We start from the raw sequence: 20,859 nt of genomic DNA on the forward strand, positions 1-20,859 counted from the left end.
AAGTGTTCAGAGAGTGCACTGAAAAAACCGTGAAAGAATGAGGGATCATCAACATTTGGACCATATACACTTACAATACATAGCTTTTTATCAAGTATAGATAGTTTAATGATTAAGAATCTGCCCTCTGGATCTATAACTGCATCGAGTACTGTGAAATTAATATTTTTATGTATTAAAATTGCTACTCCTCTTTGTCTAGAATTATAACAAGCTGAGAACACATTAGGAAACTCAGGTGTTTTAAGTTCTTTTAAGAACTAGAGTATTTAGAGGTAGTGTTCCACCCTTCATTGGCTTCCTGTTAAATCCAGAATTCAAAATCCTGCTCCTCACATACAAGGTCTTAAATAATCAGGCCCCATCTTATCTTAATGACCTTGTAGTACCATATCACCCTATTAGAGCACTTCGCTCTCGCTCTGCAGGCCTACTTGTTGTTCCTAGAGTATTTAAAAGTAGAATGGGAGGGAGAGCCTTCAGTTTTCAGGCCCCTCTTCTGTGGAACCAGCTTCCAGTTTAGATTTAGGAGACAGACACTATCTCTACTTTTAAGATTAGGCTTCAAACTTTCCTTTTTGCTGAATATGTACATGGACGCTGTTGATTAATAACAAGTATTGCTGAATCATATCTGTTATTAATCTCTGTCTCTCTTCCACAGCATGTCTTTATCCTGTCTTCCTTCTCTCACCCCAACCAATCACAGCAGATGGCCCCGCCCCTCCCTGAGCCTGGTTCTGCTGGAGGTTTCTTCCTGTTAAAAGGGAGTTTTTCCTTCCCACTGTTGCCAAAGTGCTGCTCATAGGGGGTCATATGATTGTTGGGTTTTTCTCTGTATGTATTACTATATAAAGCACCCTGAGGCAACTATCGTGTGTATGTAACGGTGGAATGTGATAGTGATTTAACACAGGTGTTATTAAAGGAGGGAACCCTCCCCAAACACGGATGGAGCAGTGAGGAGCCAAGGGAATAGACTGAATTTTAAAAAAAAACTGTATGACTAAAATATAATTTATTATACAAAAACAGTTAAAAATATAAAAGGGAATTAAAACAGCCCTGACCAGGGGGAAACACCATAAAAATCAATAAAACATAAACATTAAAAGTCCAGTGGCGTCCGCCACGGCGTGAGAGTCACTTAAAAATCCAGTCAATCGGCGCAGAAAGGGAAACCCGGTGGCGTCCTCGCCGTCTTATCAGTGTCTCCGCTCCGGCGTGCTGGAAGAGAGGGGCAGCGAGAGTCACTATTCTTATAGTGGCTACCTTTTGTTATAATGGGATAAGTCGCGAGACCCTGGATGGGCAGAGCCCTTAACTCTGCCCCCCGCTTTCGTGTAGCACGCCAATCGGCACCAGCCCGTCTCGCTGTGGGAGGCAGAGCGCTGGCCCTTTGGCCACTGATTCTGTCATGTTTCGGCTGTGTCCAGGCAGGAAAAGGACCCAAACGCAAAACTCACCACACCGGAATTAAACTCAAAAAGCTGCTTTATTGCAGGATGGCATGGAAAACTAAACTGGGACATGGGTAAACTAAAAGCAAGGAAACACAGCCATGAGGGAGACTACGACACTGACAAAGAGAAACACAGGGCTTAAATACACAGAGGGATAACGAGGGAATGAGACACAGAAGGAGAGCACAGCTGGGAGTAATCAGGCTGGACGAGACAAGGGAAGCAAACTAGAAACACTCACATGAGACGTGGACCTTCAAAGTAAAACAGGAAACACACTGACTGAACTCAAAACATGTAAACTTAACAGCAACTGAGACAGAACATAGGGAGCTGAAACATGGGACAGAAAGGCAAAGTAGACACAACATGAACATAACGACGCCCACAGGGAAAGAGCAAAACAGAGCACCGAAATACAGGACCTCTTTCAAAATAAAATAGGAAACAATGAAACACTGACATGACTACATGAACTTGACAACATAAGAAACAGACATGAAACATATGAAGGATAAGGGAGACTTAACACAAGGGTTGAAAAAAAAAGGGGAATAGAATAAGCAAATGAACATAGAAATCTAATGAGCTTAAACATAAACTATAAACATCAAAATGAACTAAAACTCAAAACGCTGGGTCATAAGACCCAGGATCGTGACAGATTCCCCACCGTGATCTGGCCTCCAGTTATCCCAGCAGCAGAACAGCTCCCTCCGCTTCTCTGCTCGCTGGCGTCGTATGCTGTCCCACGTCCCTCACGGCAACATTCACTAGCCCCCGTCCGGGCTTGCAGCCGCCACCTGACACCATTCACTCCACCATTTCTGCCGTTCTGCCGCTCTGTCTCTCAGGCCTCTCTCTCTCAAGCCTCTCACCGACGCCAACTCCGGCGCCGCCGCCACTTGCGGCCGTCACCTGCCACTCCTAGTTCGCCATCCCTGCTGCCTGTCTCTCAAGCCTCTCCTCTGTGGTCTACCAGGCCCTCTTATTGGCCTCTGGGACCTCCCAGGTGTGTCAGGTTCAGAATCACGGAGGGGCGGAGTCTTTCCAGGACAAGTCATCAATGAATACCATAAAAACATGCAATAAAACTCATAAAAATAAAACTTTGTTACGTCCCCACATGAAAGCTAGGCGAAGAGGGTGGGGGACAGTAACAGTTGGATCCAGGTTGAAATGAAAATAACGCCAGGCACAGGTATTTAACACAAAATATATCTTTATTATAATCGATTAACTCAATATTCATATAAACAGTAACAACAAAAAGAGACAGCAACGCTGCTTTAATGATAAATCAGAGACAAAGAGATGGTGACCACTTCAACAAAGAAAACAACTATAAGGCTTCAACAGAAAAAGACAGCAACGCTGCTATTAGCAATAACCAGGCAGGCCAAACAAAATAATGGAGGCCACCAAAACTTAAGGAAGACCACCGCTCAGTTAAGAGCTACTCACAAAGAGCCACGCACGGTGGCTCTGGTCACACACAGCAGGCCTTTTCCACACCTAGACCAGTATCACACACTGACCAGCACAGAGGAAAACCACCAGAAGCCTCTCCCACTGCTTCTACAACTCCACACCGTGAGCAGGACAATCACACACCTAGCACTCAAAGTGGAGACACCAGAGAAAGCCACCCTCCACATCCAGCCCATCCCCAGCTTATATAACCTCAGAGAGGTGATTGCTGACTGGGCCCAGGTGGTAAATGAGGCCAATGAGCAGCAGCTGTGTCCTGGGGAGAGAGAAGAGCAAGAGAGAGACAGAGGGGTGGAGCAAGAGAGGAGGAGGCGGAGAAAAACACCACGCCCACACAAGGGCAGTAACAACTGTACAATATTAGAATATTAAAAAGGTAAAACACAGCAAATCATGCATAATAAAAAAAGCCCTAGATAACATGTCCCTCTCCACCTCGTGACATGTATATATATATATATGACCTGGTTATGATCTGATTAGATTGGGTGATGCAGCAGAGGGTGGCTTTCAGAACTCCTCATCCTCTCTCTAAGGGAGAGGCCAGCCACCTTTCAGAAGAAGGCTATTTCCACCCACAGATACTTAAACTCACACTTGGGACAGGAACTCGTCCCTGACCTGAAGTGGGCACTACACCATGTTCCAGCTGAGGACCATGGCCTCAGATTTGAAGGTGCTGGTTTTCATTCCCCCCGTTTCACACTCGGTTGTGGACCATTTCAGTGCGAGCTGGAGGTCATCACCGATGAAGCCAACAGAACTACTTCATCTGCAAAAAGCAGAGATCAGATTCTGAGATCACCCAGGCGAAAGTCTTCCGCCACTTGGCTGAGCCTAGAAATTGTGTCCATAAAAATTATGAACAGAATCTGTGACAAAGGGCGGCCCTGGCGGAGCCCATCACCCACCGGGATGAGTCCTACTTATTGCTGGCTATGCAGACCAAGGTCTTGCAACGGTTGTATAGGGATTGAATAGCCCGTACCAATGGGCCAGACACCCCATACTCGTGAAGCACTCCCCACAGCACCCCGAGGGACACGGTCAAATGCCTTCTCCAATCCACAAAACACATGTAGACTGGTTGGGCAAACTCCCATGCACCCTCAAGTATCCTTGAGAGGATAAAGAGCTAATCCAGTGTTCCACGACTAGGACAGAAGCCGCATTGGTCTTCCTGTATCTGAGGTTCGACTAGTGGATGAACTCTCCTTTCCCGCACCCTGGCATAGACTTTCCCAGGGAGGCTGAGGAGTGTGACCCCCCTGTAGTTGGAACACACCCTCCGGTACCCTTTCTTACAGATGGGAACCACCACTCCAGTCTGCCAATCCAGAGGTACCGTCCCTGATATCCAAGCAACATTGCAGAGGTGTGTCAACAAAGACAGCCCTACAGCATCCAGAGCCTTCAGGAGCTCAGGGCGGACCTCATCCACCCCGGGAGCTCTGTTTAACTGTCTCAGTGACCTCACACCTAGAGCTGTCCCCCTTGTCCCCAGACTCTGCTTCCTCCACGTTCCAGTGGGATTAAGGAGGTCCTTCAAGTATTCCTTCCACCGCTGACAATTTTCTCAGTCGACGTCAGCAGCGCTCCGCCAGCACTATACAAAGTGCAGGTAGAGCACCGCTTTCCCCTCCTGAATCGCCTGACAGTTTGCCAGTATCTCTTCGAGGCAGTCCGAAAGTCTTTTTTCATGGCCTCTCCGAACCCCTCCACATCCAAGTTTTTGCTTCAGCCACTGCCCGAGCCGCGTTCCACTTGGCATATCGGTATCTATCAGCTGCCTCTGGAGTCCCACAGGCTAACCAAGCCCGACAGGCCTCCTTCTTCAGTCTGTTTGCTCCTTCACCTCTGATGTCCATTATTTGGTTCAGGGGTTACCACCACGACAGGCACCAACCACCTTGCAGCCGCAGCTCAGTGCAGCGGCTTCGGCAACGGTCCATTCAGACTCAATGTTCCCAGTCTTCCTTGGAAGGCTGTTGAAGCTCTGCCAGAGGTGTGCAAGGAAGATCTCATGGACCCCTCATTCAGCCGTTCCCAGTGCATCCTCACTGTGGTTTGCACACAAGTTCAACAACAAAACACCACTTGGGTGCAGATCTGGGAGGCCATTTCTCCTAATCACGCCCCTCCAGGTCTCACAGTTGTTGCCCACATGAACGTTCAAGTCTCCCAGTAGGACAACAGAGCACCCTCAAGCACCATGCCCCAGGAATTCCAAGAAGGCTGAGTACTCTGAACTGTCATTCGGCGCATAAGCACAGACAACAGTCAGGACACATTTCCCAACCCAAAGACGCAGGGAACAAACCCTCAATGTACAAGCAGCAAGCTGAGGAGATACTAGGATACCCACCAGCCCCGGAGACCAGCCCCTCTCCAGGAGACTGGTTCCAGAGCCCAAGCCATAAGACTATATCTAGTCTGTATTTGTCAGGCTCATGCATTACCTCTGGCTCCTTCCCGACCAAAGAGGTGACGTTAGGGGCGGTTCTAGCTAGGGATGGGTACCAGTTCTGACATAAACGGTAGTAACCAGACCGAAAAGCAGCACACATTTCGGTGTTTTATTTTGGTGCTTTTTTTTCCTGAGCTGTGATACACTTTGGATTCTAGCCAATCATTTTACATTTCCAAGGATAGTAGGCGGGTCCAGGTACGTACGTTCTTTTAGAGCAGAGCTACAGATTAAAAATGCCCAAGGCGAAGCGGTCAAAAGTCTGGCTGTACTCATGCAAACTCAGCAGCTGCAACAAGTGCTTTAAGCTGATACTGTGATACTGTCAAAGGAGGTAACACCTCAAATCTGATGAAACACCTGGCGACGCATAGCGTTTTGTTAAAAGCCGAAAAATGCGCCGTATTTGATAGCTTGCTGCGAGACCTCACACCGAGCACATCTACTGCGGGTGTGGTGCCTGTTATCGACCCGGAGTTAGCAACATCCCCCAAAAACCCGAAGAGGAGAGTCCTGGCCCCTAGCCCTGCCAGTGTAGCAGAAATGATGAGGATGATGATGCAGCAGCAGCCGTTCTTCTCTGCGTGAGTAGCTTAATGTTGTTCGTGTGTAATTTACGTTGAGTAGGCTAACCACGTTATTACATTAATGCATGTAAGGTGAACTAGCAAACACCATCATAGCTACATGCGGCTGTCTTCTTATTTGATGGCAGATACTCCCTTCACCCTGGACAAAAAGGCTAAAATGACCAAAGAAAAAGTGGAAAACAGTTAAACATGAGAGGTTTTTGGACAAAGTTTGTGTTCTCCATTCTTTAAGCACCGGTTCGAGCACCGTTTAAGCAGCTGCACCGTTTCAAAAGTACTGGTTTGGTACTGGTATTGGATAAAACCTAAACGATACCCATCCCTAGTCCTAGCCAGTTTGGTGCCATGGGCGAACACTCCCTTTTGTTAGTTTCTCCTCTTCTTTTCTCTGTTTTTCTAAACTGAGGACCTGATAGCTTTGACCTTTTCTTGTCCATCTTCCATCAGTAATTTTGCACTCCAGTATCAACACCCACAACATAAACTAATAGACTAATAGACCCTTGTATAGGGGTTTTTTTCTGGGATTTCACACAACCCAGGAAAAATCTTTAATACATAATGGGCTTGGATTGACAATAATATGAATGAAATCTGCAGTATTTGGAACCAGCCCACTCCCTCCCCTTTTGATAGGTTGTGTGTGAGACTTCAGCAGGAAGCAGGTCCACCGAGGGCTCTTGAGCTCACTTTTTGCGTGTATGTGTGTGACAGAATTTAGAAAACACATCTGTGCAAATTATAAGTCTATATCATAATGTCTTCAGTTTTTGTGTTTGTTGTAGGGCTGTCAATGTTAACACGTTAACGTGGTCATCACGATTAAGGCAATTAAAATATTTAATGCAATCAGCATGGCTGATGCTAATGATATCCCTACCTGTGGACGACTCAACCATGAGTAGTAAGGCCTCTAAGTAGCGTTTGAGGAAACTGGTGGTAATGTGTTGTGTAGAGCAGCGATCAGGTGGAGCAGTGTGGAGGCACATGCATTTACAGTCTTGCTACACTATATTTATACCTTTAAAATGTTTTCAGTGATTCTGTGTTTACAACAGAATCACTGCTGAGTCATTATTACTCACTTGTGTTTCTGAACATGAAAGCATAAAATTATTATTTAACTGCTGATGTTCTTCTATGAAAGGCAGAATCGAAATGTAAATCTGAATCAGTCAATTGCTGGATCCTGCTATAGCCAGCCATTAATGCAATATAAATGGGCAGGCAGAGAGCACTCTGAATATGGATCAATATGTATGTGCGTGTGTATTTCTAGCAGAAATATTGGTGCTATATGGTGATTAATAAGGTCAGTGAGAAGCTTCTGCAGAAGAGGGACATGAAGCTCTGGCGCTAAACTTAAAATTATTGATAATCCTTACTATTCACCCTTTCCGGATAAATTAACAGTCAATTAACGATCACAGTCATGCCTGTTTACTAGATGGACGGGATTACTCACATTGCATGACCTTGGATGACCTTGCATTAGTATTTCACCTTTCTGATTCATTTTAATCCTGTGGTTCAAACATTTTTCCCTGTGAAAGCGAATGCAATAAATGCAACAACAGGTGTCCTGCAAATAAAAATCCAATCTAATAGTGCAGCACTTATTTATTTATTTAGTTAGGTAGGTAGGTAGTTATAGGTGCAAAAACTGTGCTGACAGAGGAGATAATTAACTGGTCATTAGCATTCAACGGGGTCTGATCGAGGCACTATGCAAACAGCGCTGGGATGAACCATGTAAAATTGATGGGGAACTACAGGAACAGTCTTCAGATTAACCGGTTGTAGAGTTCCTTTTTAGGAGCTGCTACAGGAAGTGAACGCGGCAAATATTTTGTATTTCTGTGCAGTTTTTTTTTAACAGAACAGAGCAGTCTGCTGACACTTTATTTTAGACAAAAATCGAGCATGGGAGTTTACCTGGTTATGCCACAATGCTAAAATTCTTTAATGCTAAAGAATGCTGAAGAGGCGGCAATCCTACAGTGGCTTGCAAAAGTATTCGGCCCCCTTGAACTTTCCCACATTTTGTCACATTACAGCCACAAACATGAATCAGTTTTATTGGAATTCCAAGTGAAAGACCAACACAAAGTGGTGAACACGTGAGAAGTGGAACGAAAATCAGACATGATTCCAAACATTTTTTACAAATAAATAACTTACTAATAAAAATATAATATGGACTCTATTATTAAATGAAAAGAACAAATTAGACTACATTACTGAGACGTTCTGATGTTTTTCAAGTCTCCATGTTACCAGGCTGTAGAGGGCTCTGAAGATTTAAACAGTTTTAGATCCATGACACTCACAGTCTTATGTTAAAATCTCAAAGGACAGCATTATATTTTTGATATTAACAGTAACTCTGGGCCTCTGTAGAGTGTGCAGCTGATCTCATCGCTGTCTAAAAATGGATAAAAAAAACATAAGTGTTGAAGACTATTAAGAGTAGCAGGTGTGTAGCATCGCTAACTAGCTAGCAACAAGCCTCCAACACAGTGCGTATGCTAGCGGCTAATCTAACTAACGAATTAACAACAGAGTGATTTTAGAACTATAAGATGATGAGCTGTGTGTCTTTTTTATAACAGTGACATGGTTGTATTTACCTTAATTAAACGAGTCGTCAGTGCGGTAAACCAGCAAAAAAACTCCAGCAGCCGGGCTACGTAAAAAGTGTAGGGGGGCGTGTTAGCGGTCACGTCCAGCGGGTGTGTGGGCGGGAGCGTTACACAGTCGCTCCACCTCAAGTCACTACTGCGCAACTCTGGCTCCAAATTTGCAAGATGGCAGCCTCCACAAGCGGGTATTTTGGCTTCACTTTTGCACAATGGTAGGAGGCGGGGTCGCGTCGTCCATGTTTTCTACAGTCAATGGCTGAGACGCAGCAGAGCGGAGGTGTAAGTGTCTGGCTTAAAACAGGACATGTTAGCTGTATTTAACCTTCAGTTACTCTTTATATAGTTGGTAGGAGTCAGACCATGTTTCTTTTTAGCTGAAAACATTACACCAGGTAACCTGCAGTGTTGGAAACTTGTTTTCTGACGATGTTAGCTATGCTACAATCCGTCCTGCTCTGTAGAAAAATCAGTGACATTTGACCGTCCTGTTGCTCCCATTGAAATGTATACAGCATGTTTAAAATCTAAAACTTTAAATTGTCCGCAGCCTGCTGTTGTTACCGCTGTCGTGTTTGAAATGTAATGAGAGAAACTGGTTATTTTGTCATATGTGCTGATATTAAACCCAGGAGCCACATTCAGGTAAAAGTGTAAGGAGAAATGATCCATCAATCCAGAATAATGTTGGATGTTCATGTGGTTTTGTTATTTGCCTTTTGGGTGAAAGTACACTGAGAGAAGACTTTTTTATTAGTGATCTTAATAAATTTTTTTTCATATTAATGTGATTTTTTTTCTAATTGAATACAATCTATTTGTGTATGATTGTCAGTCCGAAGAGGAAGAGAGGAAAGAGGGGAACATGAGGAGAAAGAACAAGGTCAGGAAGAAGCAGGTAAGGAAACAGACAGGGAGCAGTGACAGGCACAACAAACTGTTAAACTGCTTGAGAGAGTTGACCACCAAACAGTGATATATATATAATAGATAGATATAGATTTATATAAATCTTATAAAGTTTGTACCTGTCCTGTGTGAAACTTGTATGAAAAGCATACAAGAGTGAAAACAGATAAGATCCCTTGAAAAATTATATAAATGAAACTTGTATGTTTTGGATACTTACTAAAACAATAAATGAAAGTAATGAGAAAGTGGCCACTTTCATGAGTAAATCATATAAGTTTTTACTATTTCTTTTCCATTTGGGATCTGCAGTAAAGATCTTTTCATACATTGTATACATTGTACCATAGGCAAAGTTGCCTCCAAGTTGCCTTTTTATCAATATTTTGTACATTTGTACATTTCAATGACTCTATTTCTAGAGTGTATTTTTTATGTATCTGTATTGTATTACACATACACATTAAAAGTGAATCTCTGTCCAAAAAATGCACTCAGTTTACTTCTTACTCACTATGAGCATCATTCATTATTTTCCCAGTAATTAAGGTTAGGATATGTATTTTTTTTATTCCAATCCATTCTTCTTTTGCAGCATTTAAATAACCTTGATCAGATTTGATGGTTTTGTTACAGACTTAAAAAAGTGTTTTTCTTTTCTTTCACAAATGTGGGATTAAATTGTTAAAATGTACAAAACAGTGATGTCATGTTTTGTGACCCAGGCACAGAGAGACTTGATGAATTTAAGAATCTTATGATTTAATAAAGAAATTTGCAGACTGGCACAGAGATGGTAAAATTATGATGACTGTTAATGGAGAGGAGGACAACAGACGACGAGGACAGGGAGGAACAGGGGTTTAAATGCACCAAAGAGACATTCAGAGACAACTCGGGACAACTGGAGACATTTAAGGATGCAGGGACTGACAGAGACGGGGAAGACGTCTCATCGTGACGAGTGAAGTTTATCTTGCCTGGCTGGGCAGCTCTCTGGGTGCTCAGAACCCCTGTAAGTGTCACAGAAATGGCTTATGTTTAAAGAAGTTTAATAGATGGTTCCAGCAGTTAAAATGTTCTTGCTTGTACATTTCTGTGGTCAGTATTGTAAAGGTGTGTTTATCTTGGCACAAAGAACAAGTTTTGTTACACCGCTATTATCGCGAGGTTTGGGCGTGATAGTATAGGCTGTGAGCCCACGTTTAATAATCACGCTAAGGAGTTCAGCGAGCTATCTGCAAAGGCCGGGTTAGTCTACCAGCTGTATAAGGTATTTGCTATTTGCCATAACTGTATTGTAATATTGTGAAAATTTGTAATGTATGGTGTTCTAATTGTTTTATGTTTTAATTTAGAATGAACAAGACTGTAAAAGTATTCTTCTAGGACCTCCGAAGTGGCAGGCGGCCACGAGGTAATTTTTTGTTGTTAAAGCACGAGTGTTACTTTTGATAGACTGAAGCGCTTAAAGCCTTTGTGTTTTATGTTTGTAGTTTTCACGGCGTTCAATAAATGCAGCGAAGCGCTCGTCTTGAAGAAGCCGTGCCTGTGTTGTCATTTCGGAGTTACAACCCCCAAAGCTCTGATCCTAGAATCGCCCCTGCTGCAGTAAATATAAACAACGACAGTATTCAGGAAGAAAAACAAACATTGCAGATATTTTTATCATAACTCTGGTTTTACAATCAACACAATTTAAAAACTGGTATAAAGTCCACACTTTGTCCGTCAGTTGTTCCGTCTGTCCTGCTCACATCTCCAATGGTTGTACACGTTGTCATTAACGTGGCTTCACTCCACATCAGCCGCTTTGCTAAAACACCGGTGTCGGCACATAAGGACGCTGTCAGAGCCTGTCAGCGAGGTTGATTAGCTGTGTATATACGAATGTGAATCACATCATTGGCTGGACTATGGGATAAGGTGGCATCGTTCCCATACAGGAACAGCCAGTCACTGACTAACACTACAGAGCAGAATTGTTAAAGTTTTCATTTTAATTTCAATTCAGGTTAGATTTTTCTGCGCGCAGAGACCAGCAGTGCGCAGCACCGAGCCAGCATTGACTTATAAGCAATGCTCCCAGCTTAGAGGGAGCATTGCTTAGAAGTCAAAAAAATATATACCACATTTAAGATAAATTACTTTGTTTATTTTCACCTTGGGAAGTCTGTATGTCTCAGTCTCAATGTAAGCTTCCTGGTTTTATTTGATTCTTTCTTGTCCTGTGTGTTATGTTCAGTTTCGTTTCCCCTGTGGTTAGTCTTTCTTAGTTACCTGTGCCCATGTTTTCTGCAGCTGTGTTCCAGCTCCCTACTTACCTCATGTGTGTTAGAGTCCTCAGTTTCCCTCTGTTGTTCATCAGATTATCATCATAACTCTTCATGTCGTGTTGGCTCCAGTCTGTCAGTGTCTGTGTCAGTCTCTCAGTCAGTCAGCTTCAGGTAACTCTGAGTCTTTGCTAAGCTTCCCAGTGCTAGCTAATAAAGCTGCATTTTGAATTTACCTTTGTATAAGATATCCTGCATTTTTGGTCCCTCCAACTAATACACAGCACCCTATGACATGTGCACACTACAAACAAAAGTATCACAGAAAGTTCGTTCTGTTCACGTTTCATCATCATCGGTGACGTCTTCAGTCTTAGTTCACTGCAGGTTTCCAACCTTATGAGCTTAATGAGTGAAACTTTCACCACTGACTAACAATGGGCTGAGACCAGTTTCATGATCATTAATATGAAAATGATGTCTGCACTCTGTTTGTGCTGGGTGACACAGAGACGTGGAGTGTAGAGGAAATCAGATACAAACAAAAGTAACTAATTTCAACAATGTCAAGTATAATTAATATAAACAAGAAATATATAATATTACATGTGTGTGCAGTGTATATAAAACTAAGATAGCTCATGTTTCATAAAAGTGTTGGTGTATGGGGTTACTAATGTCATAGCTGTGAGCACCACTGACTAACAATGGGCTGAGGTCAGGTTCATGATCATTACGTTTTGAAAATCAATCAAGATCTAAAAATATTACTAACAAATTACTCTCTATACCAAAGTTTACAAGTGTTCAGAGACTACGTTTTCAAAGGCATGAGCGACAAAGAGGATTGCAGTAGATAATTGCAGGAAACCTTCAGCAAATGTGCACGAGGCCCAGTAGGGGGCACAGAACTCAAGCAAAACAGCTTCCTCCTAAAGTGCTCTGAGTGGATGGTAAAACTAGTGATGCACTATATAAATGTTAGTACAGTCAGGGGTGGGGGCAAAGCTGGTGGTTGTCCCACCCCTGCACCACAGGAACCAATCAGGAGTAAAAATGGAAAACATATGGATCAGTCATGTTGCTACACTGTTGCAAGATTTCATTGAGGGCGATCTCGGCTTATTGTGTACATAACATCAATCAAATGGTAAATGGACTGCTTCTTATGTAACGCTTTTCTACTCTGAGCACTTAAAGCGCCTGAAAGAATGAGCAAATTTAATTTAACATGAAACTTCTGCTTTGTGGGATGATTGTGACGGCATGTATGAGGAGGAGAAGATGAGAGCTTTTGGCATTTTTAGCTTTTACATTTTTAAAAAAATATGAGATTCTACACATGCGTTTGTTACATACCTCCAGCCATAGAGATGCAGGCTCTGTCCTCATTCATTGGGTTGAAATTGGGTTCAAAATAAAAAAATGCCTCTGAAAATATTAAGAGCCTCAGAATTTCTGATGATCATGTTGCTAGGCAACAAACAGGGAAAGGCTTTGCGAGAACTGACCAGGTTTGCTAGTCCTTGTTGAAGAAATATTTTCCCTGATTACTGCCAATCTAAACAATAGAGAAGGTCACAGACATTTACATATTATGTGTGTAATATAATCATGAAGCATGAAAAACATTTTTACTGATCACTGTCAACCTGAAGTGCAGATAAGTCATTGAAAAAATAAATAGTATACATTAGATGATTCAAATAAACGTCTTTGTGACACTGTGGAGAATCAATGCATGTGATTATATCAACCGCTTTTAGCTCAGTGGGCGAGCAGGCAAGTACATGAAGTGGAGGCCTGGCTTTGAGTCCAACCTGCACCCTTTGCTTCCGCACTTTCCTGTCTGTCTATCCAATAAAGAGCAAGCTAAGAAGATTGCACCCTGTCAGAAGCTTGTTTACAATTTTGACATATATATGTACCTTGATTCAGTTTTTCTTAATAAATCCAACAGTAACTATGTGAAATAATTAATATTAGTATATGATGTATGTGCTTTTTCCCTTCATCTGTGTTCACCTCTTAATACCATGACCTGCTCTCTGATAGATAACAACACAGTGTTTGGGTTCCTTTACAGGTGAAAACTTCCTGATAATTTAAAAAGGTTACACAAATTTTCCATTAGGTTGTTGAACTTAGATTCTGTCTTTTTATAAAGACAGGAATCATTAACGAGCACGTGTGTCAAGCTGCCTGTTATTGTCCTGTGATTTCATTGGTTACTCATATTGCTCTGAACTCTGCCATTAATGCATAAGTGAGAGGGCAGCTAAGCTGGCAACTAAAAGGCCATTTGGAGAGTCGGGGTCCCTCCACATTGCTGTAGCAACTACTCTGCTTCATTGTTATGTGAGGGAAGTTGGCCACACCTATCCACCCCTCTCATCCTTTCTCTACACTCCCCTCCTAGTGACCCTGGCACACACACAAACACCATACCCAAGCTAAAAACAACCTTGCCCTGTAAAGGGTCGAGTAGCTCTCTACCTGCACTTGTGTAAGAATAACACACTCTGCATAAATGTATTCTGGTTACTGAATAAGTGGTTGTGTTTAGTTTTATATTCAGCTGAGTGAATCACTGCTGGTGGTGTTTGAAGAGAACTGGAAGAGAAAAAGCTGAATTTAATGGAAAATTGGTTCCTCTATGGGGGGGTTTGTAACCTTTAAAGCACAGCAGAGACAACAGCTTGTTTTGTTCTTTCTTGTTTAGCAGTCAGGTTTACTTACGACCGTGTCTTTCATATTAAAACGGAAAATACACCCATGAGCCCTTACACTGAGCGCCTCACATCTGTGGATATTGTGTAAATGTCAGTGTAGTCATTTTTGTCTGTACAGAGAACTGTAATGTTTTGGTTCAGATGGTTGTATGCAGGTTGAAATCCTTTGGCTAACAAAATGTTTAGGCTGTTAGATTTGGCCCACATCTCAGCCTCCATATCCTGTAAGTGCAACACAACATTATTACACTGGATTACAATAGCTTTGCCATATGAAGAGATACAAAGAGATACAATCTTGTGGTGACAGTTGTTGTAATTTGGCAATACATAAATAAAATTGAATTGAATTGAACTTAATTTCTAAGACTGTAACATAACAATATCAAAGAATGCACACACACACACACTCACTCTCTCACACACACACACACACACACACACACACACATTGAATTCAGTGAATTAATCTAAGCGTCATTAGCTTAAATTCAAATTCATCTCTGCTACACTTGATGTTACCTGACTCTGCCCATGAACACAAAAGCCACCATGCAGCAGTGCAACACAGTGCTTTACTGTAAATTCACCACAGTACTGCAAGCAGAGCTATTTGTCCTGCACTGAACTGCTGAGTGAGAGAGAGATCGAGAGAGAGAGAGATAGAGAGAGAGAGATTGTGAGAGAGAGAGAGAGAGAGAGAGAGATCGAGAGAGATCGAGAGAGAGAGATCGAGAGAGAAAGAGAGAGAGAGAGAGATAGAGAGAGAGAGATCGAGAGAGATAGAGAGAGAGAGATCGAGAGAGAGATTGAGAGAGAGATCGAGAGAGAGATTGAGAGAGAGAGATCGAGAGAGAGATCGAGAGAGAGAGAGAGAGAGAGATTGCGAGAGAGAAAGATTGAGAGAGAGATCGAGAGAGATCGAGAGAGAGAGATCGAGAGACAGAGATCGAGAGAGAGATAGAGAGATCGAGAGAGAGAAAGATTGAGAGAGAGAGAGATCGAGATCGAGAGAGATCGAGAGAGATCGAGAGAGATCGAGAGAGAGAGATCGAGAGAGATCGAAAGAGAGAGATCGAGAGAGAGATCGAGAGATCGAGAGAGAGAGATCGAGAGAGAGAGAGATCGAGAGAGAGAGAGATCGAGAGAGAGAGAGAGATCGAGAGAGAGAGAGAGAGAGATAGAGAGAGAGATAGAGAGAGAGTTAGAGAGAGAGAAATCGAGAGAGATATCGAGAGAGAGATCGAGAGAGAGATTGAGAGAGAGAGAGATCGAGAGAGAGATATCGAGAGATAGAGAGATAGAGAGAGATATATAGAGAGAGAGATCGAGAGAGAGATTGAGAGAGAGAGAGAGAGAGATCGAGAGAGAGAGAGAGAGAGAGAGAGAGAGAGAGATTGCGAGAGAGAAAGATTGAGAGAGAGATCGAGAGAGATTGAGAGAGAGAGATCGAGAGAGAGAGAGATCGAGAGAGATCGAGAGAGATTGAGAGAGATTGAGAGAGAGAGAGAAAAAGAGAGCGATAGAGAGAGAGAGATCGAGAGAGAGATTGAGAGAGAGATCGAGAGAGAGATTGAGAGAGAGAGATCGAGAGAGAGATCGAGAGAGAGAGAGAGAGAGAGATTGCGAGAGAGAAAGATTGAGAGAGAGAGAGATTGAGAGAGAGAGATCGAGAGAGAGAGAGATCGAGAGAGATCGAGAGAGATCGAGAGAGATTGAGAGAGATTGAGAGAGAGAGAGAAAAAGAGAGCGATAGAGAGAGAGATCGAGAGAGATTGAGAGAGAGAGATCGAGAGAGAGAGATAGAGAGATAGAGAGAGATATATAGAGAGAGAGATCGAGAGAGAGATTGAGAGAGAGAGAGATATATAGAGAGAGAGATCGAGAGAGAGAGAGATCAAGAGAGAGAGAGAGAGAGAGAGAGAGAGAGAGATTGCGAGAGAGAAAGATTGAGAGAGAGATCGAGAGAGATTGAGAGAGAGAGATCGAAAGAGAGAGAGATCGAGAGAGAGAGATTGAGAGAGAGAGAGAGAAAGAGAGCGATAGAGAGATAGAGAGAGAGAGATTGAGAGAGATCGAGAGAGAGAGATTGAGAGATAGAGAGAGAGATAGAGAGAGAGATTGAGAGAGAGATTGAGAGAGATCGAGAGAGAGATCGAGAGAGATCGAGAGAGAGATCGAGAGAGAGAGAGAGAGATTGAGAGAGAGAGAGAGAGAGATTGAGAGAGAGAGAGAGAGAGAGAGAAATCGAGAGAGAGAGATCGAGAGAGAGATCGAGAGAGAGATTGAGAGAGAGATCGAGAGAGAGAGAGAGAGATCGAGAGAGAGATTGAGAGAGAGAGAGAGATCGAGAGAGAGAGATCGAGAGAGAGAGGGAGAGAGAGAGAGAGAGAGATCGACAGAGAGATCGAGAGAGAGAGAGAGATCGAGAGAGAGAGAGAGAGTGAGAGAGATTGAGAGAGAGAGATCGAGAGATAGAGAGAGAGATAGAGAGAGAGAGAGATAGAGAGATCGAGAGATAGAGAGAGAGATCGAGAGAGATCGAGAGAGATAGAGAGAGAGAGAGAGAGAGAGAGAGACAGACAGACAGAGAGAGAGAGAGAGATCCAACTCTTCATATTGGAGACCCTTTCTTGGATTTCTGCCACTGTGATGGTTACTGGACCCTGTTCAGGGAGGTTCCCATGTTCTACCCTCAGATCCACTAGCCACTGAGCATTGCCGTTATGGGTTGCGTCCTTCTCCCATATGCTCTTCCAGTATTGCTCCGTCTCCAGCCACTGAGAGTACACCGTGGCGGGTTCTGTGGAGAACAGCTGGTTTATTCTCCTGCCTTCGATCTCTCTGGTGTACCTCCTCAAGCGGCTGGCCAAGGCTGTGAGTCGTTGCTTGGCAGTTTCCAAGGCCTCAGGTATGGACAGATTGCTGTACTTCTTAGGCACCTTCTTCATTGCGCCTTTCTGCAACTCCGATAGGTGGCTAACCTCCCTACCTTGATCTTAGCCTCTAGCCTTCTCCATGGAGGGTACTGCCCCTTGTGGCCATTCAACTTGTAGCCAAGCATCTCACTGATCACTGCTGCCATATTGTAGATCAGCTTGTTAGTCTCGGTAATGGTAGCTGTAGGTATCATCCGTAGTGCTGTATTAACGTCATCTAGCAGACCTTCTGAGGGTACCCTATTAGAGCACTTCGCTCTCGCTCTGCAGGCCTACTTGTTGTTCCTAGAGTATTTAAAAGTAGAATGGGAGGCAGAGCCTTCAGTTTTCAGGCCCCTCTTCTGTGGAACCAGCTTGGATTCGGGAGACAGACACTATCTCTACTTTTAAGATTAGGCTTCAAACTTTCCTTTTTGCTAAAGCATATAGTTAGGGCTGGACCAGGTGACCCTGAATCCTCCCTTAGTTATGCTGCAATAGATGTAGGCTGCCGGAGATTCCCATGATGCATTGAGTTTTTCCTTTCCAGTCACCTTTCTCACTCACTATGTGTTAACAGACCTCTCTGCATTGAATCATATCTGTTATTAACCTGTGTCTCTCTTCCACAGCATGTCTTTATCCTGTCTTCCTTCTCTCACCCCAACCAATCACAGCAGATGGCCCCGCCCCTCCCTGAGCCTGGTTCTGCCGGAGGTTTCTTCCTGTTAAAAGGGAGTTTTTCTTTCCCACTGTCGCCAAAGTGCTGCTCATAGGAGGTCATATGATTGTTGGGAATTTCTCTGTATCTATTATTGTACGATCTACTGTACAATATAAAGCGCCTTGAGGCGACTGTTGTTGTGATTTGGTGCTGTATAAATAGAATTGAATTGAATTACTTCACGCAGTCTTGGTAACCGGCTACGGGGGGTCCAGGTTTCAAGCTTGGCCATGATCCTACCTTTCAGGTCAGTTCCTCTCACACTCAATGATCCTTCTCCTCTTGCACTTGGGGCATGGTACCCAATCTCAGGTGGGGGTGATGATATCTCCCCCACACAATCCAGGCAAGTTAAGCCCACCATCCACCTGAGCATCTTCATCTCCACAGCAGTGAGGATCTGCTCATGTTTCTTGGTGGCTGGCCAGCATTCTGCTCCTATAGGGCCACCGGCCATATGACTGCCTTGTAGATCTTAGCTTTGAGGTGTTCAGGCATCCTCTGATAACACAGGATGCAGGTCGATTCACGCCATTTAAGCCATGCTGCATTGACTCATAAGAGCACATCCACGGGGGTCTCACTGTCCACGCAGACCAGGGTATTCAGTGGTCTTCTTTAACTCCCGGTCGTCGATCTGGATCAATCCCAGAGTCTGAGGGCCACATTTTAAGTACTCCATCTTCTTGGTGTTCAGGTGCATTCCACTTTCTTCCAGCCAGTCCTACTCCTGCAACTGCTCTTGGAGGGGCAGGTGGTCTGGGTTGGCAAATGCAACATCGTCAGCGTAAAGGAAGCTCCAGGGTATTTGTGATTGTAGGTTGCTGTGTCCATGCAGAGGATGAACAGCAGGGGTGACAGGGCTGAACCTTGGTGGACGCCGATGGTGATGCTAAACGGTGACGAGGTACCTGCAGGGCATATGACTTTGCTGGTGACATTCTGGTAGAGTAGCTGCATCCATTGCACTTATTCTTCTGTGATGCTATGTGACCTAAGTGCTTTCCAGATAAGGCTGTGTGGGACGCGGTCGAAAGCTTTCTCCAGGTCCAAGATTGCCACATGCGCCATCCCATTCTTCTCCCTGTGCTTTTCCATAAGCAGTCGAGCAGCATGAATGGCATCCGTGGTGCTGGAGCCCTTGACAAATCCACACTGGTTTGGGGTAAAGTCTCAAAGACTTTCATGGCATGACAGAGTAGTCGAATCGACGCATAGTTGGTGCACTGGCTGACATTCTGCTTGCCTTTCCAGATCGGCATGGTGGTGCTGGTTGTCCAGGCCTGGGAAGGCTTGTTCTCGGCTGCAATACGATTAAGGAGATCCGCTAGGAACGCATCTTCCATATTTTGGCTGGGATGTCATCTGGTCCGGTTGCCTTTCTATTCTTCCTCTTCTTCAGTGCCTTCCGCACACAGGTACTGGGCCGGATGGATGTGGTGCATCCCTGGGAACAATCACTGTGGATCCGAAACAAAGTGGTCTTGTGGCACACCTTGCCCCCAGTGCGGGGTAAGTTATAAAAGCAAGTTGCGACACATAAGTACATCCACAGTCAATTTTATTAAACAAGGCCTAGCGCCACACGGCCACATGTTCAGAACAAAATGAAATTCAAATGAAGATGAAATGAACTGCAATTGTCTTCACAGATCTGGCCTACTTCATAACATCCCACTCTTTGATGCTACCCACTACCACCAAGTTTTTGTGATGTGGGTTTTTATACACTAGGGATGACTCCATCATCATCTTCTTTGAAAGTGAAGCTGGGCTTTCCATTCACAGACCTATTACTACTTGACCTTAGAGACTTGCACCACTGTTGGAACCATCAACCATCTCAACCAATCCAGCGTAGTCGTAGGATTTGGCTTTGTTGCAATGAGGCTCTCTTCTTTGCAGGATGAGTAAGATGGTTGACTCTTCAAAAATGTGCAGTCACATGACCAATTTCCTCTATGGCTTTGCAGAAACAAGACCACTTTCCCCTACACTTAAATACAGTGAAGTATTTTTAATTTGTAACTTCCCACATCTGGTGCAGTTCCCACATAATCTCCTAAATAATTAACTAAATTCAATGAAAATGGAAATTAATGGTAAATAAATAAATTAAATTAAATTAAAAATTAATTTAAAAAAATTAAAAAAATTAACAATTTTTATTTTATATTTTATTTTTATATTTAAATTAATAATAATAATAATAATTTTATATTTAAATTAAAAAAAAATTAAAACAAATAATTAAATTACATTAATTAATGGTAATTAAATTAATGGTAATTAATTAATCTCCTAAATAATTAACTAAATTCAATGAAAATGGAAATTACTTGCAGCCTTTAAAATGAGGTCTGCAGTGCTTTGAGAACTCGTGTCAAAAATAACATGCTAGCCCTACGAGCAAACTTTTTTTCTTTTAAAAAAGTGGAGTCCTTGATGTCTCACAATAATAAAACCAGGGTAGAGCCAGCTCATTCCTCATTAGAGCCACTTGGTGGCAGTGTTGCTTCACAAACATGCAGCCATTGTTCTTCAGATGTTGTCAGCTTGGCTCTAACAGACCTGCTGATAAAACCATTAAAACGTTGGTCGGTGTGTTAGGAAATACAAAGGGCTAAATCTAAAATTAGATAGCTAATCATAC

Source organism: Neolamprologus multifasciatus, chromosome 13 (assembly GCF_963576455.1).
Source record: "Neolamprologus multifasciatus chromosome 13, fNeoMul1.2, whole genome shotgun sequence".
Taxonomy (NCBI): Eukaryota; Metazoa; Chordata; class Actinopteri; order Cichliformes; family Cichlidae; genus Neolamprologus; species Neolamprologus multifasciatus.